The sequence below is a fragment of the Stegostoma tigrinum genome, chromosome 15 (assembly GCF_030684315.1).
Source record: "Stegostoma tigrinum isolate sSteTig4 chromosome 15, sSteTig4.hap1, whole genome shotgun sequence".
NCBI classification, from domain to species: Eukaryota; Metazoa; Chordata; class Chondrichthyes; order Orectolobiformes; family Stegostomatidae; genus Stegostoma; species Stegostoma tigrinum.
The window spans coordinates 65,340,708-65,364,487 of NC_081368.1; positions in this window are offsets into that span (position 1 = coordinate 65,340,708).

The window sequence follows — 23,780 nt, forward strand, 5'->3', positions numbered from 1 at the left end:
CAGCTGTATTGATTAACACAACATCACATCAGCTATCAAGGTTATTTTGACTTTCCTCTGCAAGTGTATTTGCAGTTTATGAGTATGAAACTGGGAGTTTGCTAACTGTTAACAATGTTGGATTATGTACAGATATCCAAAACAATCTCAACTACTTCAGTTGAGAAGAAATGCTGAAAATGTAAACAAGGGCCTCTCCAGGGTCATCAGCTGAATGCAACTTTTACTTACCTGTCTTCTAAGGAATGCAAACAATATTAAGATCCAGGCTAACAAGTACAAAACTGTTCACTCATCCTTACAAAGCATTTTGAATGATTAAGGACCAGAAACACAAAGAGCAAACAGTTCACTTGTGCAGTCTGAGTCCGGATGGGGTTAGGAAGACACATCAAGCACCTCAGAAATGGCTTCACCTGTCCATGACTGCACTGCCACCACCAAATTTCATTATTACAGAGATTCTTTTCTTTTTCACCCTCACAAGTTTAAGTTTATCCGCTAACACGAGTTAGCACTGTTTCACCCACCAAACAGCTCACCAAGAGCCAACACGAGAGTAAGGATATGTTTCTCCCCATTTCAGAGGCCTTGACATAGCAGAAGCTGCTGACCAATCAGAGGCCAACATTCTAAAGATCCGCCAGTTGAAGCCTACTCCATGGACTATCCAGCAGCAAGAACCCAAGTACTTTTTTTTCCCCTTATTCTTTCAAGAGGAACCAACTGAGTTTTTATATTCATTCACGGGATACAGGTGTCACTGACTGGGCCAGTATTAATTGCCCGTCACTAATTGCCCAGAGGGCAGTTAAGAGTCAACCACACCACCATGGGTCTGAAGTCATATGTAGGCCAGGCCAAATAAGGACAGCAATTTTCCTTCCCTAAAAGGGCATTAGTGGACCAGATGGGTTTTTCTGACAAATGACAACAGTTTCATGGTCATCATTAGGCTCTCGATTCCAGATTTTTACTGAATTCAGATTCCACGTTATGCCATGTCGGGATTCAAACTTGGATCCCCAGAACATTCCCCGAGCCTCATGGTCTAGTGATTGTACCACTAGGTCATCTCTTCAGAAATTAATCGGAAAGCCAAACAAAATACTGAGCTTTAAGTTCATTGGATGAGAATATAAGATGGGAGAAGTTAAGCTACAATTTGACCATACCTGGAGAACTCTACTCTCAATTCAGGGCACCACACTTCAAGAAGGTTACAGTGATATTGACAGAAACTGCAGGTTAGGTGGAGTTGGATCACACTCAACCATGATCTCATGGAATGAGGTAACAGGGCCTAAGTTACTTATTGCCAGTTCCTATTATATACGCCCAGGTCTATCGAGGACGTGTGAAACATTACCTTCACTTACCTGTGCACCACACATGAAAAGTAATGTCAGAGATAAAAGAATTGAATTAGCGCGGGGAAGGTGCGAGTAATGTGCAAGTTATATTTATAAAAATGAACATGTTTCATTTGTTACTGAAACAGGTCAATGTGCCTGAGTGCCATATAACAGAAATCTTCAATTGTCTCGCAAGGTAGCTAGGCAGTCCCAATCTCCCAGGGCTGGTGATGCCAAAACTCTTCTGATTTCTATTCCTTCCTTCTCAGCTCTTCTGTTGCCAAATATTTGTAGGTCCACCTTCTTTACTAGTCTTTTTTTCCTCTACTTTGTGCTGTCTTGCTCCTACAGTGAGGGAAAGAACGAGTCTATGAGTTACTGCAAAGGAACTTGTTCACACAATAGGTGGAGCGCATTGTATTTCATGACAAAGTATCTCAAAGGAAGCAATGAAATATCGTAAGGGGACTGTGTGTCGCAGAGGTGTATGCACTAATGAAAATGTGAGTAAGTGCAAAGAGGCAGCCGGGTGTGTGCATCCCTCGGGCAGGTATGTGTTAGGACCAATGTGAACTACGCTTGGCAACACAGACTGCGGGGAGTTAGGGGATGCACGCACCAGGATATATGTGAATGTGCAACATTTACCTGTCCTAGGCAGAGTATTAAATGCTTCCTGCATTGCCCCCAAAAGAGGGGCACAGCATATTCCTGCTGTTAGCCTTCTGGGAAACCTGTAGCCACACATTCTCTGGTTTGGACTCAAGTTTTTCACCCTGCAGTTGCCAAGGTGTAATATGTTTGACTAATTCCTCATGGCACACAGCAGTGCATCAACAAAGACATCTGCGAACTAGCTCCTTAATGTCTTGAATCCATCATCGAGGTTGCTCCTCTCTTCATTCTAGTCTCTAAAATTGCATTTTAAATAGGCCCTTTTCAACACTGGAGGCCAGATCTGCAGTGATTATCACGAGGTCAGCTCGGTGGACCTCCTGGAATATGAGTTCCCTGTTTGGGGCTGTTAATCTGGTCCAATCAGGGAGCCCTGGCTGACAAATAAGAACAGGAGTGTCAGAGGTTCTGCTCACTCTGAGAGCTGGCTCTGAGGGAGCTGGAACAATGCCAAGGGCTCTCCACATGTAAACAAAGGAGAACTTGGTGACAGGGTACCAGCCTCCGTGGAGTTATTTCAAGATCATTTCAGGCACGTTCTTATTTATATCCACCACCATGGACTGGATAGCAGAGCTGGAGGTAAAATTCTAGCATGTTTGCCAAGTTAAAAAGTGTCTGGTAGCAAGGCTGAATGTACTTTCCCACACGACATCAGGCTTCCCCAACTCCCTGTACGTCCCTGTATTAATGTTATGATCGAAGAAACTGGTGCCATTTGAAAAACAAGAAGACTTTAAACTAATGGTTCCCAAATCTCTCTCCCAGAGAGATTTTTCATGCCTTATGGCTGGAGGTGTTGTAACTCTATTGAGTAGAAAATGATTAATCAATAATTACATTTCTGTATACCTTTGGCCAAATAATAGAAAGCAAGCCCAACAGACATTGGCATTTTTATTGTCTTCCTATGTTGCTCTGGACTCATGAGTATATAGCATTTTGTTTCCATTGAAGTAAAGACAACGATGAAACCACTGGAATGCAGATTTGTTCCCATCTATGACTGGATACTCTCACAACATTGGTAATGTGAGCATGAGGGCCCCCACTACGAGGTCAGCCTCTTGTATATAAAAGGAGATAACATTACTCGTCTCAGAAATTGGATGTCTGGATTGAAAAGCTCAAAATTAATTAGGTCAGCTATAATACGTATAAGAATACTGGAGTGATTGAAGAATTATTTTGTGCCTGCTCCTTGATTTTGATTGATTATTTAATCATTGTTCTGCGAACTAGGAGAATGTTGAAAGTCAATGGAAAACAATCAGCTCATTCATTGACTGCCATCGGCCAATTTAATGCTCTTGTCACCACCTACAATAGTACTATTGTACTAGTTAACACAACAGCATGCATTAAATAGACAAGCTCCTCAATTATAATCCGGTCTACTGTTCAAGTAAATATTCAGCAGACTTTGGATTGACTAACAAATAAGAACAGATTTTCCCACTATCACCATTAAAAACTTATTGTTGTTTCTTTCTGAACAAAGTTCCATGGCTTGCTCTTTAAACAAGCACTCACCTATTCAAATCCAAATGAGCATGTGCAATATTTACTTGATTAGTTCATTTGTCTATTCAAGTTTGAAATACTTATAAAAACAGAACAATCCACTTTCTGAAAAATTCATTTTCAAAATTAGTGTGCTTTGTTCCTTCAAGTATTAAAATTCTGTCAGATAATTCTACCTTGCTGCCTTTCTTCCTATTCATAGAACTTAGAGAGAGATTCAAGTAAAATCACCAGGATGTAATGGCCTGCCCAATAAAGAACAAAACATAGTTTGAATCATTTGATAGCACAGACCTTGAGTAATACAGGGAATCTCCAATTTACAAATTTCTGACTTTTGAACACTCGTACTTACGAACGGTATCCCATTCGTGCTTTTATCTTTTAACGGCCAAGATATGAGCATTACCTGGACTACGAATGGTGTCTTTCTATTGTCCTACATTGTGTTCCGCATATATACAAATTGATTTGTGAAAGGACTCTCGAAAGAATCCATTTGCAACCCAGAGACTGCCTGTACCAAAGAAAGGCACATTTTGTCAACATTTCTGTCATTCACTCTTCAGGACAGTTCACAACATTGGTATTTCTTGCAAATTGTCCAAATCAATACATTTTTTTTATTCATTTGTGAGATGTGGGTTTTGCTGGCTAGCCAGCATTTACTGCCCAGCCCAATTTGTCCTTGAGAAGGTGATGGAGAGCTGCCATCTTGAATTGCTGCAGTCTGTGTGCTAAGGGTTGACTCACAATGCCCTTCGAGGGGGAATTCCATAATTTGGATCCAGTAAAAGATGGATTGGCTACATATTTTCAAATCAGGATAGCGAGTAGCTTGCTGGGGATCTTGCATGTAGTGGTGTTCCTATATGTCTGCTGCCCTTGCCCTTCTAGATGGAAGTGATTGTGGGTTTGTAAGGTGCTGTCTGAAGAACTTTGGTGTATTTCTGCAGTGCATTTTGTAGATAGAACACACTGCTGCTGCTGGGCATCAGTGGTGGAGGGAGTGGACACATACAGATGTAGTACCAACCGAATGGCTGCTTTGTCCTGGAAGGTGTCAAGCTTCTTGAGTGTTGTTGGGGCAGCATCCATCCAGGCAAGTGGGGAGTATTTATTCACATCCCTGACTTGTGCCTTGTGGATGATGAATAGGTTTTGAGGAGTCAGGAGGTGAGTTACTCGCAATAGGATTCCAAGCCTTTGACCTGCTCTTGTAGCCATTGTATTCATATGGTGAGTCCGGAACAGTTTCTGGTCAAAGATGACCCTCAGGATGTTGATGGTGGGGTATTCAATGATAGTAACTCTATTGACTGTCAAGGGGCAGCAGTCAGATTTTCTCTTATTGGAAAGGGTCATTGCGTGGCGTTTGTGTGATGGAGATGTTATTTGCCATTTCTCAGCCCAAGCCTGGATGTTATCCAGATCTTGTTGCATTTTAACATGGTCTGCTTCAGTATCTGAGGTGTGATAGAGGGTGAACATTGTGCAATCATCGGTGAGCATCATCACTTCTGACCTGATGATGGAGGGAAGGTCAGTAATGAAGCAGCTGAAGATGCATGGGCTGAGGACACCACCCTGAGGAGCCCCTGCAGAGATGTCCCAGAGCTGGGATGACTGACATGCAACACCCTCAACCATCTTCCTATGTGCCAGGTATGACTCTAACCACCAGAGCATTTACGCCCCCCTCCCCGATGTCCACTGATTCCAGTGTACCCAGAACTCCTTGATTCCACACTCTGTTTGAAGCAATCTTAAAGTCAAGGGCTGTCACTCTCACCTCACCTCTGGAATTCAGCACTTTTGTCCGTGTTCAAACCAAGGCTGTAATGAGATCAGGAGCTGAGTGGACCTGATGGGACTCAAACTGGGCATCACTGCGCAGGTTATTGCTGAGCAGTTGCTATTTGATTGCACTGTTGATGGCACCTTCCATCACTTTACTGATGATCGAGAGTAGATTGATGCTGTGATAAATGGCCGGGTTGGATTTGTTCTGCTTTTTGTATAGGACACACCTGGGTAAGTTTCCACATTATCAGGTAGATGTTTTTGTTTTAGCTTTATTGGAACGGCTTGGCTCATGAAGGAGCAGTACAAAACTTGTATCTTTTCTCAGTAAACTGTGAATATCATAATTTCAATGCTGGAGTCAGTTACTTTCTTGAAATTGATGCTCCTAATGGATCATTAATAAAAACAAATTATATGTAAAATGAGACAACACAGAATGGAGCTGGAAGAACACAGCAGACCAGGTAGCATCAGAGGAACAGGAAAGTTGACTCTTTGCGTCGGGACCCTTCTTCAGGAATGTGGAGTGGGAAGGGAGCTGGGAAATAAATAGAGAGATGAGGTGTGGGGCTGGGGAAGGTTGGTGGGATGGTGATAGGTGAGTGCAGGTGGGGATTGGTCAGTGAGGTGGGAGGAGCGGATGTGTGGGAGAGATGATGGACAGGTTGTGTCAGGTCAAGAAAGCAGGGGTGAGAGGGAGGGTTGGACATGGGATGAGGCTGGGGGTGGGGAGATTTTAAAGCTGGTGAATTCCATATTTAGGCCATCGGGCTGGAGGGTCCTGAGGCAGAATATGAGGTGATGCACCTCAAGTTTGCAGGTGGTATCAATGTGACACTGGAGGAGGCCCAGGGTGGACATGTCATCCAGGGAGAGGGAGAGGGAATTAAAATGGTTGACAACTGGAAGGTGTTGTCATTTGTCACGAACAGAATGCAGATGCGCTGCAAAAAAGCCTCCGAGTCAACCTTCTGCTCCTCTGATGCTGCCTGGCCTGCTGTGTTCCTCCAGCTCCATGATGCGTTGGCTCTGATTCCAGCATCTGCATTTCTTGCTATCTCTTGGGTGTAAAATGCTTTTTATTTCTCGCACATTAGTTGAAAACTGTCACCAGATGATGTAGCAAATTAAACACAGATTTTATTTTGACGTTTGCAATATCGTAAAACGTAATACAGGAACTGATGTCCACTATACATCTCTGTATTCAAATAGCTATTTTGACACTGTCCAAAGTTAAAAGAACTTTCTCAGCTCAGGGAAAATATATGTTTAAATGTCATTTCCGAGGGTGTTATCTGTACTTGATGAGCTGAATTAAGAAACAAAGCACTCCTGTTGGTAATAATTAAGCAATGGGCAAACCAAAAAGCAATCACTTTTTCCATCAAACTGATGTAAAGCCTGCTAGGTGGTCCTTGAACAATGCTCTGATAGGACTAACATTACATGCAAATTTAGGAACATATGAAAAGGGAGCGGGAAGAGTAGGCCCCTTAGCCCTACACTGAAATTTAAGATCGTGCCTTCACTTTTTCTGTCTACTCTTTGAATCCCCCATTAGACAAGACTCTTTTCAACTGAGCCTTAAAAATACACAGTGCTCCAGGGAACTGAATTTCCCAACTGTATGACCTTCTGAGAGACAAATATTCTGCTTTCCACCATTTTAAATGGGTGGCGCTTTGTTTTTAAACTGTGTCCACTAATTATACTTTCACTTTTGATCATTCACTCTCAAAATGTAAGAGTTGCTGGCAATATGTGAATTAATTGCCTGTTCCTAACTTAGCGTCAGAAGATAGTGCTAGGTTACCATGTACTTCTCTGCATTTATCCAGGTTAAATCCCATCTATCATTGCTCAGACCACCCCTTGTGTGCATCTGATCTTTTTTGTCAAAGACTGCAATTGTGAACGTTTCGACTCTTGCTCAAAATTCAGCATAACCTGCGAATTTACTGCTCATGCTCCCAAAACCAACAACCAGGTCGTCAATATAAATGAATGAATAGTAATGGACTCAACACTTCCTGCCTCCAATGTTCACAAGGTAATTGCAGTGCAGAAGAAGGCCATTAAGCCCATCACTTCTGTGCTGTTCCAAGTTTGCCGACCATTTTCATCCATACTTGACCTCTGATCCTAGCTGTATCGAAGTCCTTGCAAACCCTGAGCAGTGTCTCCCAGCATCTCTTTCTCCAGATTTGATGGAATGCGCTGATCCAGAGCACCTCAGCCACAAGCTAGCCTTTATTCCACCTTTGAGTTCACAATGACGCTCCTCTACCAACAATGGGTTGGAAGCAATGGACTGCCTCTATCTGTCCTCAACCTTCCATTTTACATTGTGTGCATGGGACCAAAATGGCAAAATGAAGGAATGACTTTAGGACTGGTTAAGGTAAGGCAATGTTTCTGAAAGGAAACAAAAGGTTACAGGAAATATAGTATCCTTTCACATCCCTCATTTAGGATTGACTGCAGTCCAAGACTATCCCACCTCCTCACCATCTCCAGAGGCATTCACTTCATTGTTCAATATCTCCAACCCCACTTGACAGTATCAGATTTTACAGCATCCAGCAAACCACCACAATGAATGAGATCCTCACCTGGATACACTGAAGAGCTCACCAGCTTAGACAATGCACCTGAATAGCCAGTCTTCTTGGTGTTCTCTCAGTTAATCTATGGTAGAGTTATAACTTTACTCCGTTTTTGTCTATGTATTCAAAGGAGCCATATCTTTAGTGGGCACTCCTTATCCCACTGTATCCATCCATGAAGGCATGTGGTGGTGGAATACTATAGCACTGAGGTCTGTCAAAGTGTGGAGGTAGAGTGCCTATTTTTGGGAACCAGGCTCACACATATGCCTTAAAGATCCATTTTCAACGGTTGCAGACCAGTTGGATATTGATGGAGTAGAAACTCATCCTACAGATCACTGGATCAATTTTGGAAGCCTTGATGAACACATTGCAGTGGTTGATCTCCTGCACCTTGGGGAGTCCAGGAATATCTGAAAACCTGACACACACATTGACATCTGATGAGTGTAGAGTGCACATGGTCACTGACCTCGAACATGCCATGCATCAGGCCCTCCTGGTGCACTGCTAGAGACTGGGGGATCCCATGTCTGTCCCCTGCGGGCACCTGAAAAGAGCTTGACGTACAAACATTAACAACTATCAGGGCGCTACTGCCACTGGGTATTCACCAAAGAGGGGATCTGAACTGTGCAACTACACCAATGGAGAAGCTTTGAATGGTCACATTGGGTGGGAAAGGAGGGAAGCTGTGATTGGAGGGTTGTGGTGAAGGGGAAGCTGGGATTTAAGAACTCTGGATATATATTTAGGTAACGGGTAAAGATTCAGTAAAGTGGAGATTTCAAGACCAGGAAACATATGTTTAGGGTGAGAGAAGATCTAAAAAAGACAAGAAAGGACTTTTTTGTTTACACAGAGGCTTGTCCATGTGTGGAATAAACTTCCTGAGAAAGAGGTGGATATCGGCACAGTTACAACTTTTAAAAGACATTTAGATAAATACATAAATAGGAAAGATTTGGAGGGATATGGACCAGGAGCAGACAGGTGGGGCTAGTTTAGTTTGAGATTATGGTTGGCGTGGATTGATTGGACTGAAGGGTCTGTTTCGATGCTGTATGACTCAATGACGGGCAAAGCTGGAGTAAAGGGTAACAGGGATGGGGTGATTATGGTAAGGGTTTAAATTGGAGCGGGGGAGGGAGGGAAGAAGGGCAGCTCGAAAGTTCCAGATTCTCTATCGCATTTGGGCCAGTGTTTGCTTAATTACAAACCTCAAGAGAAAGATTAAATTTATTTTCATTGTTCTTTACCGCATACCAGACACATACTTCGTGCTGCTAAAATTTTCTTTCATGTAACCACTTAAGTACAATACTCTTAGCCAAAAACTTCCTTCCAAATCCTGCATTATATTTCTACGCTCCAGAAACATTCTTCCAATGTTTATCTTATATTATGCCTCGTTAAACAGTACACTTAGCCTCGAGTACTCCCAGAGGCAGATAATTGAACATAGAACATTACAGCACAGTACAGGCCCTTTGGCCCTCGATGTTGTGCCGACCTGTCATACCGATCTCAAGCCCATCTAACCTACACTATTCCATGTACGTCCATATGCTTATCCAATGACGACTTAAATGTACCTAAAGTTGGCGAATCTACCACTGTTGCAGGCAAAGCGTTCCATTCCCTTACTACTCTCTGAGTAAAGAATTTTCACATTAAATTAAAAAACGAAAGAACTGTGGATGCTGTAGATCAGGATACAAAGCAGAAATTGCTGTAAAAACTCAGCAGGTCTGGCAGCATCTGTGAAGGAAAAAACAGAGTTAACATTTCAGGTCTGGTGACCCTTCCTCAGAACTGATGGTGGCTGGGAAAACGTCAGTTTATATGCAGAAAAAAGGGGAGGGGATGCGGTAGGAAGTAAATGATAGGATAGAGCCCAAAGAGAGAGAACAGCAGGTGTGCAGACAAAGATTTGACCATGATCAGGCTGGGAGGGTGAATAGATGTGAATGGGGACTATTAGAGATGAATAACAGGTAATGTGTAATGACATGATATGTGAATAACAAGGCTTGGTGTGTGGGGTAGGAAGCTGGGACATGGGAGAGTTTAGGCCCTAAAATTATTGAACTCAATTTTGAGTCTAGAGGGCTGCAGGGTCCCCAAGAGTCCCCAACTCTTCCATGTCCCAGCCCCCTACCCCACAAACCAAGCCCTGTTAACACACAGTCTGCCATTACACACTACCTGTTATTAATCACTAATAGTGCCCATTAACACTATTCACCCTCCCAGCCTGATCATTATATCAACTCTTTGTCTGTCCAACTGCTCTTCTCCCTCTTTAGGATCTATACTATCATTCACTCCCTACTGCATCCCCCTTCTCCCTTTTTTCTGCACATAAACTGACATTTTCACAGCCACCATCAGTTCTGAGGAAGGGTCACCGGACCTGAAATGTTAACTCTGTTTTTTTCCTTCACAGATGCTGCCAGACCTGCTGAGCTCTTCCAGCACTTTCTGTTTTGTTTCCAGGAATTTTCACACATGGTTTAATGGGACCTGGAAACGTACTCCTCCAAGATTTTCAACCTCCATAAAAGCATTAAAAATAATGAGAGGTTTTGCTGGATTAAATAAGGAAAAGCAATTTCCACTAGCAACTGGATCAGTAAGAAGCAAATGCAGATTTAAGATTTTGGGTAAAGAGGCGACTAGAGCGGGGATAGAGATAACAAGGTGTAGAGCTGGATGAACACAGCAGGCCAAGCAGCATCAGAGGAGCAGGAAGGCTGATGTTTCAGGCCTAGACCCTTCTTCAGATAAAAAAGCAGAGATAGGAATGAATGTTTAAATATTGAGTTGCTATCGTCTGGAATGGACTGCCTAAAGGAGGAAGTGGGTTTAAATTCAGTGATGACCTTCAAACGTGAATTAGACTGATACTTAGTTTAACACATTGTAGCTAAAGAGCAGCAGAGTGAAAATAAGAGGATCGGACAGTCAGGGAGCTGCTTCATATGATGGGCTGAAAGGCATTGTGTGTTCTCCGATTCTAAGCAGTTTCTGACAACGCATTTTATGTTCCCAAGGCCCAGTGCAGGACATAATTTCTCTAAATTGTTCTCCAGGCCCACAGTTTAATTGTTAATTTGAGCATCATTTAGTAGGGGCTCTCTAATTCTGGAAACAGCCTTCCTTATTCATCCCATTTCTGAGTTAATCTTACGCCATCAGTTGAATTTTACCACACTTCCAATTTAATTCCAGTTAAATCTATAAGAACCAGATGAAATAGGAAGAGGAATAGGCCATTTGGCCCCTTGAGCCCTCTCTAGTGGACACTCCTTGCCTGCATTTTCCCCATAACCCTCAATTCACCTACTGATCAATTATCTATCTGTCCCTAAATTTAATCTATTAAATGTAGACATGGGCTCTGCCCCCACAGCTCTCTTTGGCAAGGAGCTCCAAGGAATCACAGCCTTCAGAGAGAAGAAGTTTCTCGTCTTCTCGTAAATTGGAGGCCCCTTATTCTAAGACTCTACTCTTCGGTCTTAGTCTTTCCATGAGGGGAAACGCCCTCTCAGCATTTCCCCTGTCAAAATCCCTTAAGAATCCTATGTTTCAATAAGATCACCCCTCAGTGTTCTAAACTCCAGTAAATAGGGTCCTAAACTGTTTAGTCTTTCCTCATAAGACAATCTTTCCAGTGGGGGATCATCCCAGCAAACCTTAACTGAACTGCCTGAAATGATACCTTTTCTAAAATAAGCGGACCAAAACTGCTCACAATACCCCGAGTGTGGTGTCACCAGCACCTTGTACAGTTGCAGTTAAGCTCCCCACTCTTATATTCCGACCACCTTGAAATAAGGGCCAGCGTTCCATTGGCCTTCCTAATTACCTGCTGCACCTGTGTGCTAGCTTTCTGTGTTTCATGAACAAACCCCCGCACCTCAAAGTTCCTTTGTGTTGCAGTTTTCTGCACCTATCTCCATTTAAATAATATTCTGTTCTTTTGTTCTCCCTTCCAAAATGAACAACATTTGCCCACTTACTTAACCTATCAATATCTTGCTGCGATCTGTTTGTATCCTCGCTGCAAATTGCCTTTCCGCCTGTTTTTGCATCATCTGAAAATTTTGCTGCAGTACAATTGCTACGCTCCTTGAAGTCATAAATATATATTGTAAACAGTTGCAGTCCCAGCACCGATCCCTGTAGAACTTCAATGGTAACAGGTTGCCAACATGAAAAAGAGCCCCTTATTCCCACTCAGTTGTTGATGGTTGGCAAAGCGGGATCAATTTTCCCTGTCGAAACATTCCACTTTTTTTAATCTTTAAAATCTTAAATAAAAGCTGAAAATGCCAAAAATATTCAGAAGGTCTGGGAGTACCTCTGGAGAAAGCAACAGGTTATTTTCTTAGGTCTACTACCTCCACTCTGAACCTATTTAGTCCTCTTAAAAATATTATAAATATTCCAAGGCTGCTCACAACTAGTTCCCCAGTACTGACATTATCCTGACCAATCTCATCTGTATGTTCTCTATGGGTCTAATGTCCTTTATGTTATGTAACACCAAATCTGCTCACAGGATTGTGGCTTAGCTACTGATTTGCTCCATTTATTATTATTTGCTTATTTTTCTGCTATGTGCCCTCACTGAAAACATTCCAAGTCCTAAATTTTAATGCCTTTATCTATCTGCATTTGTACTCGCAACAGATCAATACATTTGAGTGGTTAGGTCTTTATTCATCTTCATTTAGTGTCTTATTTTTCTGTATTTACTCTCATTTCATATTTAGACCACAAAATACATTCCCTCCATTCCAACATATTAATTGTCTCTGACATATGGGTAACTTGACCTAAAATCACATAAAAGGACTTTCAAAACTATGCTGAGCCATTTAGCAATGCCCTTGTTGTAGTCATTTTTTATTGTAACTTGAGTATTTACTGGTATGAAGACCTGCAAATTATGCCCATGGGTGCACAGTTATCTTAGAAAAGGCATGCAAGCTGAGCAGCCTTCCCTGAGCAATGCAGTCAGTGGAATCTCATAATTCCACCTGAAGGCTTGGCCATTTTGTGGGCAAAGCCTGAGCCAAGCAAATAAATCTTGAGCCAAATTAAAAGGTTGCAGAAACCCAAGACGCAATTGGTTTGAGGACGTAGTTCATTATGGTTAAGTTGCCCAATGTTTGCACTAGTTTGAACAATTCTGCCCAGGTTGTATGACTGAATAGTGGAAACTGTACCCGCCCCCCCCCCCCACCTTAATCTGATATGATATCTCATGGAAAAAAACAGTCGTGGGAGAATTTTCCAATTTCAATGCCAGCAGCACTGAAGCAATTTTTGAAATATCCACATTTCGATCCAGAGGAGTGTCTTGCTCCCCTCCCTACTGTGTTCTACACAGTTTCTCCTGTTTTTTAACAGCATCAGTGCCTTTTCTTGTGGGGCTTGGCCAAGTTTTGTCGTACTATGTCCAGTCTCCTGCAGATATACCTTCCGTCCACGACAAGTATCCATCCACACTAGCCCCAAGTCATAATTCCCAGAGGTTGCATTGATTACTCACTGAATTAGATAATTCTCCTCACCAGCTAGATCCAAATTGTCTGGGCCTCCAATCTCAGGAATCTGACATTTAGGAGCTCTGTGGAGATGGGATCGAAAAGCAATATGAGATTATGAGGACAGGTTTGACAAACACTATTAGTATTCCTTTTAGACTAGCAAAATATTGAATTTGTTTTGAAAAAATTTGAAAGGATACAGACAAAGCACAGTACTTCCCAACATTTGAACGATGTGGGCAATGATGAGAAAGTCGGGAGAATGAAGAAAGTAGGATCTAGATGTGAAGTAAAAAGTCTGACTTTACCTGTGAGGCTCCAATGGCTAGGTTAGAATCTTGCTGGCAAGCTGTGCAGGGCTTACTTGAATGCAATAACATCTAGTCCCACCTCTTGTATATGCAGGTCACCTTCCTCCCAGGTCCTAATGAGAAACTATACGTGAGAGTCAGAGAGGTAACCTGTGAGCCGCCATACACTGCCATCTTCCCATTTGGCCCAGTATTCCCCAATGTCTCAGCGCATACTCCACGGGCAGTGACCACCTGCACCCTCTGACCAATGGCATCAGCAAAGCACCAACCTCACCACATCATCATGGCACAGCCCTGACTCTTTAGCCCTTTGGCAGTGCACTTTGGACCTTCCAATGCCTCAATACTGCTGTGAGGCCACTTTGTACACAGAGATTAGCCCTCCTGTCATACATTGAAACAAGGGCAACTCAAGGCTCTTAGCCTGCCTTATTGCTTCCTCACTTTGCACCTACTTGGATGCTCAACGTTGACTTATTGTGCATTGCCATTGAATTCAGAACTCTCAGACTCACGGCAGCTCTGTCTTGCCCTGACTTTTTGTGCAGACCGAGAGCCAGGCAGATTGTCGGCAGAAACAGAAGTTGCTGGAAAAGCTCAGCAGTTCTGGCAGCATTTGTGAAGACAAATCAGAGTTCTTGTTTCTGGTCCGCTGACCCTTCCTCAGAACAGACTGGACCCGAAACGTTAACTCTGATTTTTCTTCACAAGCTGCTGCCAGACATGCTAAGCTTTTCCAGCAACTTCTGTTTTTGTTGTTGATTTACAGCATCCACGGTTCTTCTGGTTCTTCTTCAAGTATAGGAATTGGGGCATCGTATTGAGGTTGTACAGGATGTTGCTGAGGCCTCTTCTGGATGCCCTGTTTTAGGAAGGATATAATTAAGCTGGAGAAGGTTCAGAAAAGATTTACCAAGATGTTGCTGAAAATGGAGGGTTTGAGATATAAAAATAGACTGAAAAACCAGACATTTTGCACTTGTGCAGAGGAGTTTGAGAGGTGATCTCATTGAGGTTTGTAAAATCATGAGAGGCATAGACTATATGACAAATGTCTTTTCCCTAGGGTGTGGGAGTTCAGAACTAGTGGACATATTTTTAACGTGAGAGGAGAAAGTTTTGGAAAGGACATGGGAGACAACTTTTTCACACACAGAGTGGTTCATGTGTGGAAGGAACATCCTGACGAAGTTGTGGATGAAGGTACAATGTTTACAAAATGTTTGGATGAGTTCACGAATAGGAAAGGTTTGAAGGGATATGGGCCGAGCACAGGCAAATGGTTAGTTCTGAGGAAGGGTTACCGGACCCGAAATGTAAACACTGACTTCTTTTTCTCTTCATTGATGCTGCCAGACCTGCTGAGCTTTTCCAGTAACTTCTGTTTTTGTTCCAGGCAAATGGGGCTAGTTTAGTTTGGGAACGTGGTCGGTGCAGATTAGTTGGACTGAAGGGTCTGCGTCCATGCAGTATGACTGTGTGGCATTAATCAATTATTTCAGGCAGAAGTGTCAGTTTTTGTAGCAAGCAGTAGCAGGTAAATAGAATTGAGATGTAAATCAATAAATATCTAATAATGGATGACAGACGGAAAGGGCTAAATGTCCCATCTTTCTCAGAGTTTGCTCACTTTGGCAATCCAAGCACTCAAAAACACTGACATAAAATGTGGTGGAAATTAGGAACTTTCTCCTACAGACAGCAATCTTACTAAACCAGAACTGATCCTGATGAAGGGTCTAGGCCCGAAACGTCAGCTTTTGCACTCCTTAGATGCTGCTTGGCCTGCTGTGTTCATCCAGCTACACACTTTGTTATCCTGATCCTGGATCAATTTTCAAATGTAAATTTGTAATAGAGACTGGAGATGCAGTAAAATACTTGTGGCAAAGTCTTGGTAAAAACTTTCCATCTTTGCAAACATTAATTATGATCTCACCAATTTGTTTATATGCACTGAGGGTTATGGCTTATTGCATGTAAAAGTGTGCCATCTTGAGAAAAGGTTTATTGCTAACTTATGCATGTGGTTTTGTGCCAACTTAAGTCTGATGTTATCTAGGAAATTAGTGCTCTTCTTGTGTCTTGTGATTTTAAACTTAATCGCAGAGTGATGATGAGTGAGGATATTGGTGAATTTTTATAATTGAGCTTTTGTAAGAGGTCAAATACCTCATTATGTCAACACAGATACAGATTGTAATGCTAAGAGGTGACTACATCACAAAATACAGGAAAACGTGGGAATAGAGAAGGGTTCCTGAAAACCAAAAAGTGAACTGCATGCAGTCTGAAGAAAAGCCCTTGAAAAGCTAAGCTATTTTAATTCCTGCTACAGTCCGTAAACTTGAGGATCTTGAAACTCTGCTGCCCATACCTTAAATTGCACTAAGTCCCACTCACCCACCCACTTATCCTCACTGACCAACAATGGCTTTGGATCGAACAACATCTTAATTTAAACATTCTCATCCTCACTTTCCAAATTCTTCCATGATTTCACCCCTACCTTGTTGCTGTAAGTTCTTCCAGCTCTTTAACCATTTGAACTATCTGCGTTCCTCCAAATCTGACCTCGTGTACCCACAATGACAAACAAGCAGCAGAAGTGTCTATTCAGCCCCTTGAGCCTGCTCTGCCATTTCATAAAATCACAGCTGATCTGGTTGTAACATCAATTCACATTCCTGTCTTCCCCCACCCCACCCCCCAGCAACCATTTGACCTCCTTGCTTACCAAGAATTGAACCAAATCTGCCTTAAAAATTCTCAAGGACTTGACTTCCACAATCTTTTCGCGACACACAGGGTGACCCCTCTGGTTTAAATGGTGCACCCTAAGTCTTGACTCTTCCATACACAACCTGACATTTCCAAGGTAATAGTAAACATTCTCTACTTGTTTCCAATGCATTTGAAGCCTCTCTTAAATAAGGTGACTAATACTGTACACATTACCCAGATCTGGTCTCACTAATGAACTGTATAACTTGGTCAATTTTGTTTTCAATTGTCCTTGCAATAAACTATAACAGCCTGCTGTTTTTCCTATTTCCTTAAGCACCTGCATATCAACCTTTTCGTGATTCATGCACTAGGTCACCCAGCTTTCTCTGCAAATCAGAGACCCGCAATATTTTACTATTAGGTAATATGCTTTTTGCTAATTCTTCCTCCCAAAACAGATAATTGGAAAACAGAACCACATTTTCTCACATCATACTCCAGCTGCTACATCGTTGTCCACTCAACAGAAACGATTTATATATATTTTTGCAACCTCTTCATATCCGCCTCATAACTTACTTTCCGATCCATCTTTGTGCCATCAGCAAAATTGACAACCATATCTTCAGTCCTTTCCTATTATATGCCATTTGTATAAACTCTAATCTGCTGAGATACTAGCACCAAGCCCTGAGTCACACCCTTCAATACAGTCTGCAAATGTGGAAAAAAAGGTAAGTTGAACGTTTGACATTTGTTAACCCTGCTTTATGCTGACGAGGTCCAAGGCTCTGGATTCATCTCGCTCCATGTGAACAGCTCTGACACAAGATATTCCATAAAATCTGTCCCATTTGTCCAATCTGACTCACTCTCTCCTTATGGCATGATTTTTAATAAATGTTTGTGCAAAGTGCCTTGTGATGTTATATAACTGTAATTTTTATGAAAGACATGACACACATTGTCGTAATTTGATGTCGTCACTTTCAGCCCCGAAGAGGCCCTGTACGATTCAGAATTGAAAGTCCAGGCCAGATTTTTCTGTGAGTGGCAATCTCACAGAGATTCAAAAGAGGGCTCTGCACTTCTGACCCGGCATCCCAAATTAATCTAGTCCCACTTGCCAACATTTGGCCCATACCCTCTAAACCTTCCCATTCATGTACCTGCCCAGATGCCTTTTAAATGGTGTCGTTGTACCAGCCTCCACCCCTTCCTCTGGCAGCTCATTCAGTATACACACCACCTTCTGCGTGAAAACATTGCCACTTAGGTCCCTTTTAAATCTTTCCCCACTCATCTTAAACCTATGCCCTCTAGTTTTGGACTCACCCCACCCCTGGGAAAAGACCTCGATTATTCACCCTATCCACATCCCCTCATGATTTTTGAAAACTCTAAGGTCATTCCTCAACTTCCAACCCTCCAGGGAAAATAGCCCAAGCTTATTCAGCCTCTCCTAATAACTCAAACCCTCCAACTATGGCAACAGCCTCGTAATTCTGTTCGGAACTCTTTCAACAACATCTTTCCTATAGCAGGGAGACCAGACTGAATGCAATATTCCAAAAGCAGCCTAACCAATGTCCTGCACAGCTGCAATGTAACCTACCAACTCCTATACTCAATGCACTTACCAATAAAGGCAACAGTACCAAAAACCTTCTTCACTATCCCTTCTAACTGCGGCTCCACTTTCAAGGCGCTATGAACCTCCACTCCAAGGCCTCTTTGTTCAGCAACATTCCCCCCAGGACCTTACCATGAAGTGTGCAAGTCCTACCCTGATTTAATCTACCAAAAGTAACACCAGACCCATCCTAAAATGAAGTGAAAACTTGATGACGTTACAAGTCGACTTCGTACCAAACATGAGATACAGCACGTGTTAGACTGACCTAAATAATCCCACAACCAACAGATCAACAGCGCTGAACAGTCTTGTCAGTAATGAATGGCAGTGGACAATGAAATAAATAACCAGTGGTGGCATCTCCTCATCCTGGACAATGAAGGTCACCAGCACCTCAATGCAAATAATGTCACATGCTGTAATCTGATGGCTAGTTGTTTGATGTAGCTCTGCATATCCCATGCTGCCTCCATTTCTTACCATGTATGTAATCCCGTACTGTAGCTTCACTAAAATAGCACAGTCTTCACAAAAGTTCCTACCATACTTCTTCATTGAAGCACGGTCGATCGCCTGGCTTGATGCCAGTGATAGAGGATTTGTAGGCCTCAAGTTTATAGACCGTGATTGAAATATGTTCAATCAGTGTTGATAGTTTACAATGCTTTGAGAAATCCTGAGCTCAACTGCCACGTGAGTTCCAAATATATGTCATTTAACATAGAAATGCTAGAACACTTCCTATTACTTCGGTTATAGCTTGTCATGTAAGGTGTGTGATTTATATAGATTTTAATAACATTTACTGGTTTTTCAGTAGCTATGGAGATTTAAAGAAAAACATCAGTACAAGATGGTTCCTGAAGGTTAACAGGAATGTGCTTAAATTGGCAGAGTGTTACAAGTGCTGTTTATTCTGTGTAGTGCATTAGGTTTCAAGTAGAAGGTGTTGAAAATTATGGGGATGTTTCAAGCTTACAGGAAACATCTATAGCTTGTTTTAAAGTTGTTTTTGCTGAATCTTACTTGAAGCTGGGTGCGTGAACGAGTGCTCCTAAAGGCAAGCTGTTCAGAGCAATAATGAAATAGATTACCTCAGCATAGAGTTCAATTGTAGAAGTTACACATCTGTAGTGTTTGGTTAAAGCCCTGAAGAGGTCATTTAAAGCTGAGAATATCTAAACTAGAAAACGTATGAAGGCTACACTCAAGCAAGGTACTATCAGGTTCTCCAAATCAGGAGCTCAAGATAGACAGAAGTCAAACACTATGTGATATGGGGGGAGAAAGAAGTCTCTCTGGCATTTGAGTAGTGAAAGATTGTTAGGAATGATGCAAATAAATTTTACCTTGTGTTTTGAAATCTTTAATCAGGTGTTAGTTTGGTTTATTTTCTTCAAATCTTCATTTCTTAAGTGGTGAACTTTTGTTCTATTGATAAAACCAAAGCTGCAGCAAAACAGGCGTGTTTCTGTGAGAGACAACCTAGTTAAAATAGAAGTGTCAAAAAAAAAACAACCGATTAAGCCAGATTTCTGCAAAGGATCTGTCTCGTCCAGCAATAACAGCAGGTGGATTCATAACCTGGATTATTTCATTGTTAGTACATTTCTTTACATACAAAAAGGTTCACTGAAATATGAAAAAAAAAGTTCAATCACCACAGAATAAGAACTTTGCTGACACCTAATTTTCAGTTCTTGCTTTTGTTGCTACTTTATTCCCCTTCTGTACAGGTTAGCACAACTACAATTATGTGGCATTTTGTAGCATCAATTGGATAGAATGTTTAACTTGAAACAGGTGTTTTATTCCCATATTTGGAGATCAAAATCTTCTCTAATTCGGTCAATTTAATCTCCAGAGTGATTAGTTTCTTTAACATTTCATCCTGAATGGCGATCTTCTTTTTCATAGACTCCATGTTATCAGCGCTATATGAAGAATGCACAGACACCAGGTAGTCACTTTGTGATTCAGACTTCTTGGGAATTGTTCCACTTTCTTCCAGCTGATAGGTTCCCTGTGACAACATACAATTAGAAATTAATGCTTTAAATGAAGAGGCACCGTTCACAACTGCTCACAACAGTCTGCCAAATGCAGAGTGCCAAGTGTTCTGTGTGCCAATTGATCAGGTTCTAGAATGAAGGAATAATTTTTCACACAGACTGGGTTAGTTGCATTCCACTATTTCTCAACAATCATGAAAATGTTGCCCTTTCGAAGCAAAACTTTGGCAGAGACTGTTCTCGCTCCTGTTCATGCGTATCATTTGGAGGTTGAGACACACAACAGATGTATTGCACAAAAGATAAGGCTGGAAATAAAAAGCCCACTTTGTTTCTGAGATAACTGCAGCCCCACCTTCAGTGAGGCAGGGTAAACTGTTACCTTGGTGTACAAACAGCATTTCCTGAAAGGAATCAGTATTAACTGCCAGGAATCTATTTCAGAACAGCCGCTATTGACCTCAACCTGGTACCGACGTAGAATCTGCTTGCAACTGATTCACCACAAATCCTTAATCTCCTTATCCTCACCCATCCCATGGCGCACAGATTTAGGCACATCTCCAGATTGAACAACTAACACTTTTGAACAAACTTATCAAAAGGAAAGGTGAAGCCTCAAGATTTTAGTGGTTCGCGTTACAACAGGGGTCAGTGATATGAAGTTGTTTAACATCAATTTTTCCAGTTAGATCATACGTACCAAAAAGAAAGTCTTTAATGAGTCATGAAAACAAGAGCAACATTTTTATTTTAAGGGTAAAATACTAATCACTATGTTGCACCGTATGGGTTGAAATGATTTTATTTTACTGGAGAACAGAATGCTCCAAACTTATCTCAGTGGTATAGCTACACCATACTTATAAACTTTGGTTCAGGTACTCAATGGGAAGACAACAGCCTAGTGATATTATTGCTAGACTATTAGTCCAGGAACTCAGCTAAGTTTCTGGGAATCTGGGATCGAATCCTTTTGTCAAGGCAGATGGTGGAATTTCAATTCATTAAAACTATCTGGAATTAAGAATCTATCGGTGACTGTGAAAACACTGCCAATTATTGGAAAAGCCCCACCTAGCTCACTAACGTATCAGAGATAATGGGAACTGCAGATGTTGGAGAATCCAAGATAATAAAGTGTGAAGCTGGATTAACACAGCAGGCCAAGCAGCATCTCAGGAGCACAAAAGCTGACGTTTTGGGCCTAGACCCTCTCTGATGAAGGGTCTAGGCCCGAAACGTCAGCTTTTGTGCTCCTGAGATGCTGCTTGGCCTGCTGTGTTCATCCAGCTTCACACTTTATTATCTTGGCTCATTAATGTCCTTCCTTCAGGGAAGGAATCACACCATGCTCAGACGGTCCGGAATGCATGTGACCCCAGACCCACAGCAATGAGGTTGTCCACCAAGTGTGGCTCAGCAGGAGCAATACGGAACAAACTGGCCGGATCCTAAAGGATACAGATGCTGGACTGGGTCAGCAGCGGGTAGAGTGAGGAAACCAAGAGGGTAAAAACATACTTGATCTCATCCACGCCAATCTTCAGCTGTACTTGCACCTGCCCGCGATAGTATTGTTAAGAGTGACTACTGCACAGTCCTTGGAGACAATATCCCACCTTTACATTGAGAACACCCTCCATCATGCTGTGTGGCACTGTCACTATGCTAACTGCAACAGACTTAAAAATTGTACTCCAGCACAATCTGTAACCTCTTGGCCCAGTTTATCCCCCACTCAACCATTACCATCAAGCCAGGGGATCAACTCTGGTTCAATGGAAAGTGCAGGAGGGCATGCCAGGAGCAGCACCAGGTATTCCTAGAAATGAGGTGTCAACCTGATGAAGCTACCATTCAGGTCAAACAGCAAGTGGTACACAAGCTAAGTAATCCCAGATCCACAGATCAGATCTAAGCTCTGTAGTCTTGCCACATCCAGTCATGAATGATGGTGGACAATTCAACATCTCACTGGAGGCAAAGGCTCCACAAATATCCCATCCTCAAGGATGGAAGAGCCCAGGACATCAGTGTAAAATACAAGGCAGAAGCATTCGCAGAAATCTTCAGCTAGAAATGCCGAACGGATGATCCATCTCTGCCTCCTCCAGTGGTCCCCAGCCTTACAGATATCAGTCTTCAGCCAATTTGATTCACTCCACATGATGTCAATAAACGTTGGAGGCACTGGATACTGCAAAGGCTATGGCCCTTTCAACATCTTAGCAACAGTACTGAAGACTTGTGGTCCAGAACTTGTCACTCCCCAGCGAAGAACATCCAGTACAGTTCCAACACTGCCATCAATCCAACAAGGTGGAAGGTTGCCTACACTTGTCTCGTACAAAGAAAGCAGGACAAATCCAACCCAGCCATTTATCACCACATCAGTCTACTCTCGAGCAACAGTAAAAGTGATGGAAGGTGTCATCAAAAGTGTTATCAAGCAGCAGCTGCTCCAGTTTGGGTTCCACAGGGCCACTCAGCTCCTAACCTCATTACAGCCTTGGTTCTAACATGGGCAAAAGAGCTGAATTCCAGAGGTGAGGTGAGAGTGACAGCCCTTGACATTAACGCTGCATTCAACTGAATATGGCACCAAGGATACCTAGCAACACTGGAATCAATGGGTATTGGGGCAAACTCTTGACTGGCTGGGGTCATATCTGCCACATAGGAAGATGGTCATGGTTGTTGGAGGTCAGTCAGCTCAGCTGCAGAACTTCTCCACAGGAGATCCTCAGAGTGGTGTCTTGGGCCCAACCATCTTTAACTGCTCAATCACCTTCTCTCCATAGAAGGTCAGAAGTGGGGATGTTGGCTGATGACTGCACAATGTTCAGCATCATTTGTGACTCCTCAGATACTGAAGCAGCCCATGTTCAAATGCAACAAAATCAGGACAATATTCAGGCTTGGGCCTAACAAGTGGCAAGTAACGTTGAAGTTGGTTGGCTCACCAAGCTGGTTTGTTGTTCCACAGATGTTTCATTACCATGCTTGGTAACATCCTCAGTGCAGCCTCCGATGAAGCCTTGCTGTGTTTTCCCACCTGGTTTTTAAACTCTGGGGTCCGTTGCAATGGGTTGCCTCACTTCCAGGTTTCCTCCGTAGTGGAATGTATATGGGGTCGAGTTCAATGTGTTTATTAATAGCCTGCTTCATGGAGTGCCATGCTTCCAGTAATTCTTGTGTGTGTCTCTGCCTAGCCTGTCCCAGGATCTTAGTATTGTCCCACACATCTCAATCCACATGGACAAGAACAACCACGACTTTGACTGGGACAATACCAAGATCCTGGGACAGGCTAGGCAGAGACACGCACGAGAATTCCTGGAAGCATGGCACTCCACGAAGCAGGCTATAAATATATTGAACTCGACCCCATATACATTCCACTACAGAGGAAACCTTGAAGCGAGGCAATCCATCGCGACGGACCCCAGAGTTTAAAAGCCAGGCGGGAAAACACACCAACGCTTTGCTAGAGGCTGCACTGAGGATGTTACCAAGCATGGCAACAAAACGTCTGCGGAACAACAAACCAGCTCG